Genomic DNA, 17,909 nt, shown 5'->3' on the forward strand with positions numbered 1-17,909 from the left:
TGAAATGTGAGTAGCCATGGATTTTGGGCCATTGCCCACCCAGCACTTAGCGAAATCTAGCAAGCCTGCACATTTTTGAAAACTAGATAATGCACGGAAAATACACAATTTCATGTTAAGTTTGAAATTTGTAGGGCATTGTGGGTAGGAAGCTCCTGTAACAAGTGTCATCCAAGGTAGGATCGGACTCCACATCTTCCAAACAATAAGTTTTCCTCGGTTGCTGCCTAACCCCAGCCAAAATTGCACAGCTACCCTTTTTGTTTATGTTGCACACTGCGTCTTAGACATCTTTTTTTGTGGGTGCTAGGCTCACCCACACAGGTGAGGTGGAATTTTTAAAAGGAGACATGTGGGAAAGTTATGTGGTAGGAAATGTGTGGCTCCTCACAATTTTCCAGTATTTCATTTACAGAAATATAAGAAAAATTGTAATTTAGCTAATGTGTGAGGTTTTCAAAGGCTTCTGGGTAAGAAACCCTTATGGATTCAAAAGAGTGTGCCAGTCCTGTGGGGATGTGAAATTGAAGGGCCCTTGACTGGCGCTGTTTGTTGATGTTGTTGATGCCAGAGTGTGTGGACTGGCGTTTGGGTGGCTCTGTGTGTGGAATGGTGTTTGGCTGGCAGAGTGTGAAGTGAACAGCAGCAAGTCACTACACATACACTTCCAGCAATCTTCTACAGTACACACTTTCAGTCAATTTCCACTGTATACATGCTGCCAGCCAGCCACCAATATACATACCATCATCTAACTGACACTACACACATTGTCATCCAAACAACAGTCCGTGCAAGCTGCCAGACAGATGCCAGTCCATATACACCACCATCCAAATACCAGTCCACACACTCTGCCTGTCAAATGCCATTCCACACACTGCAAGCCAAATGCCACTCCACACATACATCAAAAAATGCCACTCCACCCACACCACAAGCCAAATACCAGTCAACACACACTGCCAGCCAGACACCTTCCAGACGTCACCATGAAGTTCCACACCACTTTCATTTCTAAAACACTCCCAGAATGAACAGATTACACTCACAAAGCACATACAGAAAAAAATAAAGCATCCACCTAAACACTGCACAATATTTTTCAAATTTTAATGATGTAACTAACACACAGAACATTAGGCAACCTGGTGACTAAACGGAAAGTATATAGCAATATAGATTATAGTCAGTTGCCTTCTACTGTCATGCTTGCTCCCAACACTTGAATTAAGTATGGTGCAGTTTAAAATATATGTACACATAGGCCAGTGTGAGAAAGTGGGTTGTTGGTTGACTGGGATGAGAACCCTGGTCAAATACCAACCACAGTCCCTTGCAGGGTGAACAACAAAAAGTCACTAAATGAACATGTGCACAACCCCGGGTAGATAGGCACAAAAAACAGTCAGGCTAAACTTAGAGGCAATGTGTTAAGTAATTCTGCAGTACACACTCAGTGAGAGCACAAATCCCAAACCAATTTAGACAAATAGAGAACATTTTAATAAATTATTTGACACCAAATCTATGAAAATCCACTTAGTAGAACCAGAGTTGCGATTTTGTAAAGTTTAAGGTTCAAAGTAGCAAGTCCTCAGTTTTAGAAAATGGCCACCTGGGCACATTTAGCACCACAACCAAGAGTCCAGGATAGAGGGAGACCTCTTGGGGGTGCCAGGCTCAATCAGGCAGGGTCCAGATGAAGGATTAAGATGGTGGGAGCCTGTTATGTCCCTGTGGCTCAGAACAGAATACCAGCTGAAAGAGCCATTGGAATCAATTCTGGAGCCCTGGGTGTAGGTGGTGATGCAGGGCTCTACAGCAGGGCTGGTCTCTGATGCAGGTCCAAAGCAAGCTCCAGGCAGCAAAGCATACCTTCCAGGTACAGCAGCAGTCTGGCAGAGTACACAGCAGGTCACAACAGTACGCAGTTCTCTAGGAGTCCTTCCACAGGTCCAGAAGTGAACTGAGGAGCAGGTCTGGAGCGCTCTTTTTATACCCAGGTTCCTTGCTCCTAGAATGTGGGAGAAGTTTCCAGAAGGATTCTATGAAGTTCCAGGAATTTCCTGACTCCTCTGCCCTGTCTCCTAGCTGGATGCAGTGACAATACGGGTTGTTAAGCCTATTGTGTGGGGGCAGAGCCCAGCCTATTCAGTTGCAAATAGCGCTGTGCTTAGGTCCGCACCCCATCAAGTCAGTTAATGGCACATTCAGGGTCTGCTAATCCCCTATTGTGTGACCTAAGGCAAGTTATAGGCACAAAGGGCTAAGAGTAGGAAAATGCCAACTTTTTAAAAGTAGCATTTTCAAACTGGTGATGATAAATCTGACTTAACCATTAAAGGGGTTTATCATTGCCACATATAGTAGGGTCACACACTAGAGCATAGGTTTCTGCACATGCAGGAAGACAATGTCAGGGGGTACATAAACCCATTTTACAAGCACCAATTGGTTTGTAAATATTGCCTAAAGAGGGTCCCATCTACTACATTGTGAATGGAACAAGTACATGTGGTGCATGACATGTATCAACTTGAATGTGAACTAAATATACTCATTTTATTTTAGGTCCAATGAATGTTGGTCAGAAAAACACAGTGATCTCTGCTCCATGGATGGTTGTGACATCAGGTCAGGCATCCTACACTGGGCAGATGGTAGTCACAAGTAAGGATTGCACAAAATGTTAATGCTCCTAAATATTGAATGATACATCTGTAATATGTGGTGTATGTGTGTCTAATATCCCTGTTGTCACTCATCTCCTTATGCTCAGATATCGTTCATAAGAGTATACTACTACATAACATGTTGGTTAATGAAAGGATGGATCTATTACGGTATGTACCAAATTTCCTATATTGCCTCATCTGTATCCACAACTGGGTTGAAAGTCAGTAACATGGAAACGTACAAAAATGTTCCCATGGCAGAAATGAATGGCCAGTGATGTAAAAGAGGCACACACTGATGACAGCAGGGAGGGGGTTGGTGCTTGGGTGGTGGAAGGTTAGCGGAAAGGTGGGTGTAGGTGAAGTAAAGCTTATACCTCTGGTGTCTGAACTGCACAATGTGAAACCTGTGATTTATCCCACTTTCTCCTCTTAACCAAATTATATGATCCTAGGCAATTGTTTTATTTCATGTTCTCTCCTCTTTCATCATAATTACATATCAGAAAATCATCAAATACATGGCTTCAGGATGTGCGCTCCAGTGTTTGATATAGTAAACCACAATGTTGTTTATGCATAATAGCAACACAGGCCACCCAAGGACATTACAACGGATTTACCTCTTATTTCACTTTTGGCATTGTTGTTGTGGTGGGGGGCAGGTTGAACAGTGGATGTTACTAAATTCATCTCTGACAACTATCCCTTGTATAAACTACTCTACAATGCACCAATATATTCTGAAGGCCTAAGATGAAACAGTCTGCATGTTAATGTCAATGAAATTCTCTGTGAGAATACTGAAGATACGTTATCATATTTTTGCATGTTTTTAAAGTTGAAGGTGTTTCTAACATTAAGCAATGCAGGATACCCCAGATACTTATTTTCCTTAGCTTAAATTTACCTTCAAATACTTGTTTGCATGTTTATTTAACATCTTTTCAACGTTAGTGCACTGTTGAGTTAACAGAAACCCAGTGCTGTTGTTGACCAGGGGGCACATGTAATGGTCAGGAGGGCCACTTGTGGTCCCCGGGATGTACTGTGAGTATCGCTGATCTATACCTATGACATATACATATACAATTTTTACCATTATCCTTTGAATTGAAACACATATTTATATGGCACATTACAGCTGCTGTCAGGATCTCCTCTGTGATCCAGACAACACCATCCACAGTTTGGGTAGCATCAGGCTGCAGCAGTTAGAACCACTACCATCCGTCCATCAGGTAAGTCCAAAATAGTTTTATGAGCTATTGATTGTCAAATTGTGCCCCATAACCAACTCCTTCTGAAAGGATACAAGCAGATTTTGCAACTTATTTGTAGCATCTGAAGTCTGTGTGTAATATGTTTCCAACATAATCAGTGATATTTGTGTTATTTTTGCATGTTGACATATAAATCATGCTGAACATTAAGGCCCTGATTCTAAGCTTGGCGGGCGGTGGGAGCCGCCCGCCAAGCGGGAACCACCAGAAGACCGTACCGCGGTCAAAAGACCGCGGCGGTCATTCTGGGTTTCCCACTGGGCCGGCGGACGACCGCCAAAAGGCCGCCCGCCAGCCCAGTGGGAAACACCCTTCCCACGAGGAAGCCGGCTCAGAATGGAGCCGGCGGAGTGGGAAGGTGCGACAGGTGCAGTTGCACCCGTCGCGAATTTCAGTGTCTGCAAAGCAGACACTGAAATTCTTTGTGGGGCCCTCTTACGGGGGCCCTGCAGTGCCCATGCCATTGGCATGGGCACTGCAGGGGCCCCCAGGGGCCCCACGACACCCCATACCGCCATAATGTTCCTGGCGGGCGAACCGCCAGGAACAGGATGGCGGTATGGGGTGTCAGAATCCCCATGGCGGCGCAGCAAGCTGCGCCGCCATGGCAGATTCCCATGGGCAGCGGAAAGTCGGCGGTACACCGCCGGCTTTCCGCTTCTGGCCGTCAGAATGCCCAGCGGAGCACCGCCAGCCTGTTGGCGGTGCTACCGCCGACCCCGGCCCTGGCGGTAATTACCGCCAGGGTCAGAATGACCGCCTAAGTTTGGTGTCACTTCCTCCTGACGCTGCTGGATTGCAGAGCACTTATTCTGCAACACACTCAAGGAGCTGTGTTCAGCCGCTGACATCCCAGGGAATATTAATACCACAAGAGCTGGGGCTGGAGTTAGTTAGTTTGATTTTGCATTGTATATCTGCATTGAGCACCTCAGTGCTACAGTGTGAGCTGTCACATGTAGGTTTACACAAAGAAGGTCACCTGTGGAACATCAAGTAAATGAAAAGATTGCTTGTCCCAACCCTTGTGTTGCAGCACGATGTATTAAGGTAAATACTTATCCTTTTGCAACCTTTGTCTTTCAGTTTCTGAGGATGATGAGTCACATGAGGAAGCTGATCCATCAACCAGTGGAAGGTGGAAGGCAATCCAATGAGACAACCCAATATTCCTTGAAACAGCTATGTCTACTGCCAGCACAGCTCAGGAAAAGAGAAGGATAAGGAGGTACAAGAGGAGGATGAAGAAGACGATCTGGTGCATGTCAAGATAGAGGAGTCAGAGTCTCAAGAGAGCATTGATGATTCACAGGGCAAAACACCAAAGACTACACTAGGTCCAGCCAGCATTGCACCTTCCACTTCATCTTTGAGGATTGCCCTTTGTCAGCAGTTAGCCATCCAGCCACAGCATTCACCTACCCCACCACAAGCATCAGCTTCTCACAGTCTTCATGTTCAGGTCAGATGTGTTGCATCTCCTACAAACTCCTCCCATGGCACTGCCTCACAGGCCTTCTCTCAAGCGTCTGAGGTACTGACACACCTGGTGAGTAGCAGGTAGCCCCTAGGCATCAATCTCCTTTCCACAGCATCATACATGCCACCCTTCCCTGTGCTGGTAGACCTGATGGTTGTATGAGAGTCCATCCCCTGCAGAGTGGGCTGGCAGAAAGTCATGGTGGAGAGTGGGAGGATGAGTTTTTCCAACAACAGGCTGATGTGAAGCAGGACATTTGTGGCATAGGGTCTACTCTTCTGGACAACTCAGACTCATAACAGGAAATATGTCAAATCCCTCAGATGATTGACAGACAGGCTCATGTCTTGGACATGATTGAAAAATCTTGCCAAGACATGCAAGGAAGCAAAATTACATCATAGCTTTCTATAAATAAGAGAGTGCAAGACATCAGGACTTACCCATGAAGATGATGAAGGGCATGTTGAAAATGCACCAACGTCTTCATTCATGGTCAACACATGGAGGGAACACAACACACCTTCCTGCATCATGCTTGACTGACCCACCTGTACTGCAATATGCACACGCAACCCCCAAACATCCACAGATACCACCCCCCCTGCATATGTCCTCCTGCCCAGTCATATCTCCCACCTTTACAGGCACCCTCAACCCCTGTACAAGCACAACTATCAACCTCTACAGGCAGCCTCACCCCCTGTACAGGGATACTTAACAGCTGTGCTGGCACCTGTACCCCCTGTACAGGTACCACCCTTACTTGTACAGACACCCTTACCCCCTGTACAGGCACACCCACCAACTGTACAAGCACCCTCACTGTATGAACAGGAACCTCCACCACCGGTACAGGCTCATGCAGCACACCCACTCACACATCAGCACTGACACAGAAAACACAGTTACTCAAAGAGATCCTTACCACTACTATTGTGACGTCATAAGGAAGATCCCAAACTATCACTGTGAAATATATTTCCTACAAATATTTGTAAATAAAAGTATATCTTCAACATTTCAATTGTGTTGAGGAATAGTTGGTGATTGTCAATTAGGTATTCTGTTTATAGACCATGTATATGTCAATAAATGTATGTGAGTAAAACATGCAGATTTGTAGTACCATCTGTGTACCAAGGTATCATGTTTAAAGCAAAACTAAACACTTACTGATGTAGACTTCCATACTTTGAATCAACCAAATATAATGAAAAACAAAAGACAGCAATATTGAATATGAAACATTTCTGTAATATAGTAAATATATTAAATAAAAAAACTGCCCATTGGAAAGGGAGAAAAGAAAACAAATAAAATCTTCTAGCAGATTGGGCAAGGGGACTTGGAGCGGGGGCCGGCAAAATAAATATAACATGCCAGGAACTGTCAGGGGACTCAGTCTATGTACAAGGGTTTAAAAAATGTCTAAAGTCCAAACAATGTCGAGTCATCTGCCATCCTCAATGTCCTCCTTGACAATAATGTCTAAGTCCTCTGCTCCTGTGGACTCCTCTTAGCTGGCCAGTGCTGGACAAGACATCCCATGGGAGCGGGCAACATGAGGGGTACAAGGAGCAGCAGGGGAAACAGAGAGTGAACACAAACTGGGAGACACTAAAACAGTAGTTTGGGTGGATCAGTGTGCCAATGCAAACAATATGGCTGCATACACAGAAGTGATGGAGTCACTGAGGTTGGCAATATCTCTTGAATGTGCCTCTTGGAACTTACAGAGTTCATCTCAGGTCTCCTGTAAGAACCAAGAGGACACATTCTCCTCAACTGCAGATTCCAATACCACTTCCTGGGAGGATGCAGCCACAGAAATGGCAGTACGTAGAGGGGTTTGGGTCAAACATGAGGGATGTGGGGTGTCTGGGGCACATGCCTCCCTCAGTTTGTCTGGGCAGAAACATGGAGAGCGAGTAGTGGCAGGGGTGCAGCTAGAGTCCCCAGTAGAACAGAGGCATCAGGAGTTAGGGAGGGATTGGTGGCAGGCACATATGGCGATGTGGCCTGCCCTGGGGCACTACTTCAAATTCAATCTATTATCAGTCAGGCAAAGGCCCACATCCCCCCGCTGGTGATGTCCCTTTAAATCCACCGCCTTCAGCATCTGCAGCCTCCACATGGGCTGATGGTGGTATAGGTTTGGTCTGGGTTGGCACACCACCCCTTCCTTGTTCTTACTCTCCCTCTTCCTCCTCACTGGTACTGTTCAGAGGATGTGCCCGCTGATGAGCTAAGGATCCACTAGCCTGCACCTGGTCCTGTCTGGATGTTCCTTGGCCAGCCAGGTCCACTAAAGTAGAAGACAAACAATTATGTAGTTGGTGTACAAATTCATAAATGGGCTCAAGACAATATCAGTAAAGTGTATTCCTTTGATTTCACTAAGAAATGTTATGTTTTTGTTAACCCAAAAGTGTATATGTTATCACTTTAATCTTTTGAAATTGCTCACACAATAACGTCTTTCTCATGTTTGCTCAGTATACTCTTTAGTATTTACTAACCCTCACCTTCTGTAATGGTGCAATGTGAGTTTCTGGACATTGAAACATGGTTATCTTCCAATGTAAATGTTTACAAGTAAAGAAAGGATATAGCCTGGATGGATAAATCCACGCCCAAAGTTGGATCCAGGATTATCCTGTAAAGTGCAGTCTCAACAGTCTTACATTTACTATCAAATGCCACCTGTTGTGTAGCTTCCTGAAATAACTAGACACCTGCAAAAGTGGGTTACATACACAAACAAGGCATTGGATATGACCATTGCAATGATTTTATTCAAAATATTGGATATCTCCTGAGAACATCAGACAGTCTATATAGAGAATGTCACATTTAGCATGTCAAGACTGCTTTGTTTGAGCTTTATACTGGTGCCCACATGTGCCCAGCTTGAAGAGCAACAAAGATATTGCAAATGACATACATGCCAATATTGAGAAGATGCGTGCATATCATTCCTCTTTAAATTGTTTGTATTACTTTGAGTGACACAAGTATCACAAAGTCGGACTTTACTTCATTATACAAAAATATAATATTAAACCTAGAAATAAATACACACAAAAAGCATGGAAGATACATCATCCAACTCCCAAACCTCTCACATATCAACACTAGAAATTGTGTGAGCCATTCCTTCACCATTGAATACAACAGTTGCAACACCCTTAGTTGACTAGTCATGAAATTGTAAGTGTAAGTATTCATTCAAATGCAACTATATGGGGAATTTATCCCAGTTGTCTATAGAACACGACAAACCCCAGAATGCCTTCATTAAACAACATTCCAATTACTGCAAGGAGATGCAGACCCTATAGGTACTGTAGCCATTACACAAAGAAGGTGAAAGGTGACAAAAGACACACACACAAAGCATGCATGATACAACATCCAACACCCAAACCCCACACAAAAGGCCCTTAGTGGACTTGTCATGATATTTTAAGTGCATTTATTCATTAAAATGATACTGTAATGAACACTTATCCCAGTTGTGTTCAGGACACTACAAGCCCAAGAATGACCTCACAAAATAGCATTCCAATTGATCCAAGGAGACATAGATCTTATAAGTACTGTAGCTATTACGTAAAGAGGGTGAAAGGTGACAAAAATCATGATGTAATATCTGTTTCACCACTCACATCTTAAGATCACACACATAAAGCAGTTCATATGCTTTCCCGGTCCCTGCTGCTCATACTTCTCCAGCTGAGCATGGAGAGTCAGCCAGGCTGTTTTCAGAACCCTCCTGTAGTGTGGGTTGACATGGGTCTTCTACAAGCGTGGCTGGGAGAACTAGCCCAATATGTACTGGGCTGTGATCCAGCACCAGAATTAAAGGTGCTCCCAGCACTTATGACACATTTGGGCCAACCAATGGTAAACACCTACTGTATTGCAGTGCACTGAGATGTCTTGCAAACTTCTGTTATGCGCTGCAATATTCATTTGTTCCTCTGGGTCCCCATAAAGCAGAGGGTACTGAGCAAGCCTCCCCTTAATTAGAATGTTCAATTCAGTTTCGATGAAAGGGGTTCTTTGTCTGTAAGTCCCTCAATCATGCTGGGGACAGGTTAGGTACACAGAGCAGCAGGATGGCTGAGAGTCTTGCTTGGAGGTGAGAATGGCTCAGAATGAATAGAAAATGACTACCAGCATCTTCCTGTTATGCAATTCCTGCTGTTTGTCATTTCCTAATTTCCTGTGTAATATTTGTGGGTTACAGGCTGACAATGAAGTCCCCGCTCCCTGTGGGGAGTTTTTACACTCGGTGCGGAGACTCCGCACTCAAGGCTGAAAACAAAGATTTGCTACAAAAAATGACACACGGAAAAAAAGCAGAAACTTCAGTACATACATTTTCAGGCAAACAGTTTAAGGTCATTCTGAACTATCCTCACCACCAATCAAGATCCTCTGCCATCCTCCAGCTGAATAAAGCAGGGCAACTGCCAGGGTACAGATGCCTTCCTCAGCTCTTCGAGGCACAAATATGGAGTGGGAGTAGTGGCAGGGGTGCAGCTAGAAGCAAACGTTAAGGGGGTGATACCAGAGCGTTGTGTCATGTTTGCACCTTGCAAAGTGGTACATGCATGTGCAAGGTTTTAAGTGAGATTTATGAAGCCATGCAAAGCCTTAAGTGCCCTTATAAATCTGGAGTAGCGCTACGTAGAGTGAGTCTCTGAGTTGCACTACTCTGCCCTATGTAGGCATTCCATGGACATTACAGTGGGTGTTCCGATGTAAAACCCATGGATTTTGACATATCCCCATATTTACATGACCATATAACCCTGAGAATGCGCTAAACCCTTACACCAGCCCAGCACACATAGAAAGAGGAAAAAGGCTCACAGGATTATTTTGTGCAGGAAGGTACTCCTTCCTGCACAATACAATCCTGCATGCAAAGCAGGAACCCTAACGCAATGGTGCAAGGATGCTTGTTTTGGCGCTAGGCAGCCCATTGTGTACCACTGCAGGGGGAAATGAGAGGAATGCCCCATATGCCTTAAATACATCACATTCTTGCCCTTTCCCAGAGTCATGTTTTAGTAAATATGCCACCAAGTTTCTAACAGTGCCTGAAACCCTCATGTCACATGTGTGTGTAAGGGCCATTGTTCACATTATGGTGTGTCACACAGCAAACCTCATATAATCAATGAGGAAGGTGTATTTGTTTGCAGTATGTGTATCTCAAAAATCTAAGGTTGGCATTTACTTGTAAAATGTTCAGTTTCACCTATAGGTTTCCTTCTTGTACACAGTGGGAAACCCACTGCATCAATGCATAGGCATCATTTATTGTTGCACTTAGTGCAGACAAAGTTTAAGATGTCCATTGTCCAGAAAGATCTCACAAACGCAGTGAGATGTACTCCCCTTTTATGATGTTGTCAAACCAAATCACTGACATGGGTACAAAATCTGTAGCAGGGGCTAACCTTTGACTCTTGAAAACATCTTTTGTTGACACACTATATTTATGGCTTACACAGTAGTCTTCTACTGGAATTTATGGTGTTAAATGTCCATCAATCATCATTGACAACAAACTGTGCAACCACATAAAGTCTGTAACACAACTAGTGGCTCAAGAGAAAAAGTGTCAGCCAGCTGGTCACACATCTGCATACCCTGCCCTTTGTGTGGTACCATGGCGCTGTTCCCTGGATGCAGACCTAGGTGAGGGTTCAAAGGTATGTGTATGTCCTGACATACTGCAATGTTGCATAAGACACAACATTCTATTATTATCTTGCACACAATTTCAGGGGAGTTCTGCAGAATGCCCCCGTATGGACAAGACATCTGAAAAGTGACTTTAGTATTCCAAAAAGTATGCCCTATGGTGAGTCATGTCTGTATGTGTGACATATTATACCTACACTGAGGTTCAGTGATTGCACGTCTTTATAGTGTGATGAGATAAGTGGAAGTGCAAATGCAACATCACCCGAGGAAGAAAATTCACAGATTTTGGTGCATGCCCTTGTTGAATTTGTAAAGTTACTAATATATTGAAATTGTACATGCGGTGTATGTTGGCATCCTGTATGTGTCACAAGAAATGTCAAATTGTGATGGATATGTGTATAAAAAAATTAGAAACATATACACACTTCTCTATTGTTTCTGAACTTACCCAGAAGCCACATGTTGTCACATTCTCCTGCTGTCAGCCGACAGGCAAGAGATGACCTGAGGAATATGTAACTGTTATATGTACTGTCTGGGAACACTGCATGCACATCTGTAAAACAGCTACTGATATCATACACTCCCTGCTCATTGATGGAGTGCCAGAGGTGTCTTTTGCAGAATATATGTGAAATGTGCTAAGGTGGCTAAAGTAACAAATGAGTGGAATCAATTGGACCAACCATACATGGGAAGCAAGATAAGATGTTGAAATCCCTGACAACCCTTTGTCTTTCTGCCAGTGTATGTGGTCATTGTATGTACATATGCACTCTCCTATTTATGGAGTTCAGAACCCGACAAAGGCATCTGGATTGGCTTGCCTGTGACATGGCCCTAATGTTACTGGACACCCCTTCAAAGGAGCAGCGGCAAAGAAATGGAAGGCGTCTGGGATTTTGATATAGGCTAGGATGGCATGGGAGTTGGAGGTCACAGAATCAAGATCCTGCTCCCACTCAGAAACCATTTTCAAGATGACATGAGGAAGAAAACGGAATATGGAGCTGAAATCTTGGCTGGGCATCCAAAAGAGGTCAATCCTTTGTCTGAAGATCCTTTCTGGTCTCCTTCTTCTCCTATTTCTCACATAATTCTGTCACATGACAAGGGGCAATCCAACAAACACATTCAGTGACATGGAAGATCTGAAAGGGTTTGTGTGTGGCAGCTCAGAATTCATATCTGCAGCCAGGCTGTGATTGACTAACGATTTTCAGCTGGGTAGGGGGAGAGTAAACACTGACACAGGTTTGTGAAGTGTGTTTGGGATTCTGATGTTTTTTCATAGATTTTGAGTGGTTTATTACATTCAGAATTTGACTGTTTTTGGAAGATGTTGCATGACCCTTTACTGTGGGTTAAATGTGAATCTGTAGAAGATAACTTTTTTTGAACTTGTGATTTTTTTCAACACTATTGTAGCAGTGTGTGTTTTTGACAGAAGATTTACCACTGCAATATACTCCAGATACATATGTATATGCGACTGCCCAAGGCCTACCTGTAGCAATTTCATATTTTCAGTATACATGACATGACATATTTTCAACAAACCGTATATCAGTCCTAAACCTGATGGCCTTAGGGTGGTCTTCCCCCTAAATGTTTGCCTATCTCCTCCACTTTTCTGACCCCGTTTTTGCTGACGTTAGGACTTCACCACTGCTAACCTGTGTTACAGTGCTTGTGTTCTCTTCCCTAAACATGGTAACTTTGGCATATCCCCAATTGGCATATTTAGTTTACAAAGAAGTCCCCATTAAAGTGCACTACATGTGCCCAGGGCCTGTAAAGTAAATGCTACTTGTGTTCCTGCAGCACTGATTGTGCCACAAAGTTAAGTAACTTTTTAACCGTGTCTCAGGCCTGCCATTGCATAGCCTTCATGTGTAGTTTTACACTGCAATGTGGAGTTAGTAGATTAACCCTTTTGCCAGGCCCAAACCTTTCCTCATATACACATATGTCACCCCTAAGGTAGTTACGGGACATCTCAGAAGGGAGGGTGCAATGGATTCAAAAGGCAGGATATCCACTTTTAAGTTTTACTTGTTGTGGTAGTGAAAAACTCCCAAATTCATTTTTTACTACAGAAAGGCCCATCCCTCACATTGGGATTACCTTATTATTATATCTTATAAGTGTAATTCAGAATATGGAAGAGGTAAACCTTTTGCTTTTGGTGGCTTTTGGTGGCTTTTGCTGGCTCTGGAATCCTAATTTAAAATCACAACTTATGGTAATGTCAGATTTCAACTTGCAATTTTGAAAATAGCACTTTTAGTAAGTTGGCATTTTCTTACTGTAGCCATTTGGTGCCTGCTGCCAGTCTCTGATCACTTGTTTGGAGTGGGGGACATCTGGGCTTTGTCTATTCCCTCTATATAGCCACACACAGTTAGAGCTTAGGTGTGACCTAATGGGCCATCCTGGCAGGATGGGAGGAATAAGCTGACCACAGTCTCACTTGCATCTGAATTGGCTGTGTCCTGTCCCCACACAAAGGAATGCATAACTACCTGCAGTGAGTCTAGAGCCGGGGCATTAAGAGCATGCTTGCTGTCTACTTCAAAAGCCTGTTTTTGAAGTCTCTCCCACTACAAAGGTCCAACTGGGTATAAGTATTGGGCCTCTGATACCACCACATCAAGACTTCTGGACCTGTTACTACTCTGAAGAAAGGCTGCTGTGCTGCTAAAGGACTGTCACTCTGCTTGACTGCTTCTTTGCTGGATGCCTGCTTTGATGGACACCTACCTTGCTGTGCTACCTGCTGTTTTCATGCCTGATTGAGAAGGACTGGATCTGCCTCACTTGAACCCGGTGTGACTCCAAAGACTAGCTATCTAGCCTCCCGATGTTAAGTCTCGTGGACATAATGCTTCTAACCACCCTGCACCTGGACTCTACCATCTGTGAGCCTGCCCTACCAAGTGGTATCATCCCAGTCCTGGTCCCATTGAAGTTGGCCTAAGGTGTTTGCTAAACAGGACCAATGCATCCTCTGCTGCAGGAGCAGAATCAAGGCATCACTCCTGTTGTGTGGAACAGAACTACCCCATCATCTATGAAACCGCCACTGCAGCGCTTTTCCCAGCTCAAATTATTAACATTACTGACAACAGCAGTCTTGATGACAAATCTCTACATCACAGCCCCTACACTTATCAGAACCGACGAATCACCTCAACTGCACAATACATTCACATCACCTGTCATTGTATTGCAAGCCCCTGAGCCTGGATCCTAAACAGCAACAGAGCAGTAACTCGCACCCTAGACATGCCGCATATGAGGACTGACGTATCGCTGCTGTTGCATTGAGAAAATAGACACATCACTACTACTGCATAGTTTGGAATCAACTCAACTTTCTGCATCTAGGATTTAAGATACTTTGGTTCAGCTGAACTAAGCAGCTCCCTGTAGCCAGCTAATACTCCATTACAGCCAGACTGAACTTTTGACTTTGCTCTGGTCTGGTGCAACCATATCTCCCCATTTGGTGGTTTTTGCTTCTAGCACTATTTTACAGTTTATTCTTTAGAAAAATACATTACTCAAGTTCTACTTTTTGGATTTTTGTCATTTTGTTTTCATGTTTCTTTTAAGTTTTGCTCTTTGTTCCTAACCTGGTGTGGAATCTTTTTGTGTGCTGTTTTCACTGTTTTACTGTTTGAAGTGTTGCACAAATCCTTTCCAAATTGCCTCTAACTTATGCCTGACTGCTTCTGTGCCAAGCTGCCAGAGGGTGAGCACAGGTTAACTTAGGGTTTTCCTGCCACTTAGCCTGACTAGGACTGTGGTTGCTGCTTGCCCAGGACTCAAACCCCAGCCAACCAGCAGCACAATTTCTAACAAATGGCAATCATGGCACTAATATATAAAGAAGACAAAGATACAGAATACTGGGCTAGATATGCTGGCTGGTTTATGGGTCGTAAACCCCATCAATCAGTAAATTACAAGATTGACAACCACTGAATCATATATTCATATGAACAAAAACAATGTTACAAGTCAGAAACCTTTCTCCAACTCCTAAAATAGATTCTGTGAGATTCAATTTGTAAGGGGAATGTAATGGGTGTTCTAACATGCAAGTCTGTATGATATATATTCTGGTTGCAAATTATTAGTCAGTTATAAACTCACAAGGTGGGGTCGTAACTGACTTGTAAAGGGGGCATCACCCTTTGAATGTTTTCCCCTTTCAGATTTGGTGGCAGCTTTGGGGGAGTAGGAAGTGGTTCAGGGTAAAAGTGCCTGCTCTCACTGAAATTTTCAAAAACAGTGGGGCATATTTACAAGCCCATTGCACCACCAGAGCATCACTTTTTTTGATGCTACAGTGGCTCTCTGCATTGCACCCTATTTGAAAGGCAGTGACGCCACCTTGGAAATACAGCCCACTAAAACACAGCACTTTGACGGTGCCCCAGATTTACAGGATTTCACCATTGAAAATAGTTTTTGTGCAAGAAGGTGTTCTTGCAATTAGGCCTTAGGTCTGAAGGTGGAATTCATCACTAGGTGAAGGTGCCAAAAGTATCTAGCCAGTAAGGGACCTTCCATGAGCCACAATATGAATTTCTCCTGTCCAGCAATTTCCCGCCAAAAGTCAATATTTGTCTGTTAGCTATCTTGCTTTGTTGAACACATCAAGGCTACAGCCTGTTACCTGGTGCCGCTGAGGATTTTCGACTTTTGTCTAGGGAACTTTTTTATATTTCACCAAAGGTGTTACTCCAGCACATAACTAACCAAGATGCCATCCGCCATATTACAAGTTATGTATCATATATTGGAATTGTAATATGGGGGAAGGGATGTACATCATGTTTCTAACATTGTAACCCCATCTGACAAACTCTGAATTAGACCCTAAGCCAAATGATAAATCATCCAACTGGGACAAACCTTGCCTGAGTATTCAGCTCGGGCTCCATTGCGGCTTAAATGTTACCCTTGTCCTGGTCTAGTGGACCAGTTGCTGTGGTTGGTGCTTTGAGACTTTTTGTCACTATTTTTATCTAACATTTTTAAAAGTCATAACTACAATTACCTTTTTGGTATTTTGTCATTTTAGTGTTATTTAGATAAGTAAAGCATATTCTCTATTTATATAAATTAGAGCTTTAGAGATTGTTAGTTTGTTGTGTTTTCCACTTTGTAACTATTTTGGTACTTTAAAATTCTTTACACGCTTCTCGTAAGTTAAGTCTGTGTGCTCTGTTCCATAGATATAAGGTACTGAGCTCAAATTGAAATGACTGAATCCTTTACTGGACCTATCAAGAATAGTGACATTCTTACTTGAGCTGGACTATCATCCACCGCAACTGATAATCCACTTTTTCACCATGGGCCTGATTCACAAAGGTAATGTACATTTCTGAGTAAGTTTACACTTTTGAGCACATTTACTACTTTTCATTATTGATAATCTGCACTTTTAAAGTAACTTACACTTTTGTAGTAAGTCCAGCATTGCAATGGCCAGTCGTTGCTACTGCATCACCACCCCATAGAAAATAATTTAGGTAGGGTCTTACTGCAAAAGTGGAAGTTACACAAATGCAGTTTAAGAATGATGAAACTAGCAAACTTACTCAAAATTGCAAGTTACTACAAAAGTGCAGTTTTTAAGAAGCACTTTATAGTGTGTTTTGTAGTACTTCTCTAGTACTACAATAGGGTGCTACAAAGTGCAGTTTGTGAATAAGGCTCAGTATGTTATGTAAAGCATTGGATTCGTGTTTATGTCATGATGCATGTATTTAAGTGAGAACAATGATATTGGCAAATACCACTATGTTATATAGCAATGCGTGTGGATTATAAATGGAAGAAACAGCCAACTGCCATATTTACTATAATGTGGGCAAATAGCACACATTAAGCTGGACGAATTGAGCGAATTACACGTGTGGAAGCAGAGAACTTTAATTTTCATGTTTTAAAACACAACTTTAATTTTACAGGCCAAGCCCCTTGGAAAGGAAACTGTCCATGTACCCATCTTATGCCACTCCCTATTAGAGATCCCCTCCACTTTTTCTATGCCACTGAAAGTCCTGTCAGTACTACACACAATGCGTCTATCTTATTTATTCCTAGGGTCAAATGCGATTATTTTGTATATCTTTTATTATCCCGAAGCTGTCTCCTAATTGACAATCTGCATGTCAATTCTGTTTCATATTAAATCTCATTAAGGTCACAAGGTGAGCCAAGGTTGCCTTTTCGTACCTTCATGCTAAATTACTAGTACATGTTTTGATAGCAGCTTCGCAAAACATGAGCTTTTGGGTTTTGTGGAGATGCGCAACAACTGAATATTTCCCTCATGTCTTAATTATCTTTTAATAAGTGCTCATTCATCATACATATCTTGCATCCCCTTCATTATTCTTTTTATCTGGTTGCTGAATGATAAAATAATAATAGGAGCTGGGGGACTTTCATCTCCCACTGCTCTGTTAAAAAGGCTCATGGTAGAATTGTACCTACTCTGTTACATTTTATCACTGAAGAAAATCGCACGTAGGGGATATATGTATGTACTGAATGCTAAAAATATCGTTGGTGATGAAGGTTAAGGAGTGTGTTCGGTTCCGTGTTCTAAATAAGAGCTTGTTTCCAAGGCCATTGATTGGTGTTTTATTTTAGACCATTCGCGCTTAACATATTGATAAACTGCACCGCATTTGCACACTATCACACAGCCCA

Source organism: Pleurodeles waltl, chromosome 2_1, assembly GCF_031143425.1.
Source record: "Pleurodeles waltl isolate 20211129_DDA chromosome 2_1, aPleWal1.hap1.20221129, whole genome shotgun sequence".
Lineage (NCBI taxonomy): Eukaryota > Metazoa > Chordata > Amphibia > Caudata > Salamandridae > Pleurodeles > Pleurodeles waltl.